This window comes from Mustela putorius, unplaced genomic scaffold (genome assembly GCF_011764305.1).
Source record: "Mustela putorius furo isolate JIRA1106 unplaced genomic scaffold, ASM1176430v1.1 tig00537290_pilon_pilon_pilon, whole genome shotgun sequence".
Classification (NCBI taxonomy): Eukaryota; Metazoa; Chordata; class Mammalia; order Carnivora; family Mustelidae; genus Mustela; species Mustela putorius.
In genome coordinates this window covers 324040-326999 of record NW_025422428.1, presented here as the reverse complement: position 1 = coordinate 326999, position 2960 = coordinate 324040, and positions in this window count along the sequence as shown.

Below are 2960 nucleotides of genomic sequence, written 5' to 3'. Positions count from 1 at the left end.
AACCTATTGCAAATCCCTAGGCAAAATGAGACCTCAAGGATCTGAGAGAATGTTTAAGAAGTACTTGATACATCCCTTGGGTATGGTTTATTGAAGTATCCACCTGTCTGAAAGCTGGGGAATCTAGATAAGTGAGGAAAAATTAGTTATGATAAAACATATCAACAAACATCAATAAATTTTGTAAAACTAATTGTCAAGGCTCATATACAATATGACCAACAGAGGGACCATCAAAAGGAAAGCATCAGTTATGTTTATTGTGAAATTTTTTATTCAAAATAAAGCAATGAGAGGGGAAGACACAATGAGAAAATTACCATTTTTTAAATGGTAAACTTCTTACAAAATGGATTAGGTTTTATATTCTAAGTAGTATATTGAAAAGTAAAACATTGGGGCGCCTGGGTGGCTCAATGGTTTGGGCTGCTGCCTTTGGCTTGGGTCATGATCTCAGGGTCCTGGGTTCGAGCCCTGCATCGGGCTATCTGCTCCGCAGGAAGCCTGCTTCTCTCTCTCTCTCTCTCTCTCTCTCTGCCTGCCTCTCTGCCTACTTGTGATCTCTGTCTGTCAAATAAATAAATAAATTTTTTTAAAAAAGAAAAGTAAAACATTAAAAAATAAAATTTTAATTTAAAAAAATTATGTAATTTTTTAAAAACCTTAAAAATAGCAGAACCATTTTTCTTATAACTGGAAAATACATTGTATATATATCTATCAAAAATAACTTGTCAGGCGCCTGGGTGGCTCAGTGGGTTAAGCCGCTGCGTTCAGCTCAGGTCATGATCTCAGGGTCCTAGGATGGAGCCCCACATCGGGCTCTCCACTCATCAGGGAGCCTGCTACCTCCTCTCTATCTCTGCCTGCCTCTCTGCCTACTTGTAATCTCTCTCTGTCAAATAAATAAATAAAATCTTTAAAAAAAAAAAACTTGTCATGGGGGCACCTGGGTGGCTCAGTGGGTTAAAGCCTCTGCCTTCTGCTCAGGTCATGATCCCAGGATCCTTGGTTCCAGTCCCACATCGGGCTCTCAGCTCAGCAGGGAGCATGCTTCCTCCTCTCTCTCTGCCTGACCCTGCCTACTTGTGATCTCTGTCAAATAAATAAAAAAAATCTCGTATAAAAAATTAAAAAAAATAACTTGTCATGTCTGGAATCAGGAGCATATGGAAAAAAATAATATCTGAGGACAATACTTCTGTCATGTCTTGTGACTTGTTAATATTTTTAAACAGTCAGGCAACTTTTAGCTTTATTGAAATACCTGCTATGATACCAGCAGTGCCTTTTGGAGCCCTATAACTATAAAAATTAATTGCAAATATTCAAAATGTTTACTATGGTGTCACTATTTAGGGCCACCCCAAGCATGTTTCAGAAGTAAGCATAACTGTTACTCTTCTGTAAGGCAAAAGGGCATGTTTTCAGGAGTTCCATCTGCTGTACCAGGAGGTGAATCAAGTAATGATTTTTGTCTATAAAATAATTCACTTTTCAATCTAACATTCCTCATTCCACATCATAATAATAAAAACTAGGAGGAAACTATAACAAACAAACAACTACAACTACAACAACCAGCTTTTCCTTCAGTGGAAAAGTAAATAGAACCTTATGAGTAGCCTGAAATTTATTTTTAAATATTTTTAAGATAAGCGTTTTTGTTAGAAAACCATATATTTTATATTACTAAGAAATAACAGGCAAAGTTTTAGTAACTTCTAAGAAGTCTAGTTACTTCTATTTATCTATTAACTCATCTCTTTATGAAGTAGAACATGATCACAACTATTGTATCTACCCAAGTTTGTATGCTTTGGTTATTTTATGTTTGCTATTTCCTTTCTTAATTTTTACAATATTTGATACATAATAGTATCTTTAAGTCCATCTATGGTTTCACAGAATTTGTTTGAACTTCATAAAAATGTACCATACTTTCGCACTGTCCTTGTTTTACTTCTCTATTAACTTTCCAAGATTTATTCACTTTAGAGTGTGTAGCAATCATTTATTTTTATTCCTCCATAATGCTATGTTTACAAATTGGTACTTATCTGTACTTTTAAAAATATCTTAATCATAAACCATTTCTCATCTCACGTAACACTCATGTTACTACTACACTTATCAGATATTATGTAACTGAAAACCACAACTCAGCAACAATATAGCACCATTTTTCAAAATTAAATGGCTTACCAGAATTCTTTAATTCTATCCTTTATTTGTATTAGATGACCCTTTATTCTGGTATTTGGCATTGTTCATATGGAGGAAAGCTTATAAGTTGATATTCCATAAATAGAAGGATTTATTATGATATTATTATTATTGATTAATTATTTTCATTTAGAATGCATAGAATATGGTTGATTTACTATTTCTTTCTTACTCTCTGCCTGGAACATAGTGCTATCTATGTAATAGCCACTAAAATATTAAGTTAATTACCTAGACTTTAAACTTCATATGAATAGGAATAACATACAGAACTCTTCTCAGATTGGGACACCTGGGTGGCTCAGTCAGTTAAACGCCTGAGCCTTTAGCTCAGGTCACGATCTTAGGGTCCTGGGACTCAGTTCTGCAACAGATTCCCTGCTTAGCCGGGAGTTTGCTTCTCCCTCACCCTGCTGCTTCCCCTGCTTGTGCTCTCTCTCACTCTCTCTCTTACAAATAAATAAAATTTAAAAAATGAATTCTTCTCAGATAGCTAATATAGAATATCGTCTTTGTATTCATCAAAGGGAAAGTGCCATATAATAATGAAATTCAGACTACTTCAAATTCATTTTTTAACCAGTAAGGAAGTATTGGAAACAAGCCAAAAATGTCTTTAATGAATTAAAGAAATAGATTGATTTTCAATATCTTAATATTTCTAAAATAAATTGCAAGATTTGTATACTAGATATCAGTGTAAATATTCATTATTCAAGGATATTCTAAAAATA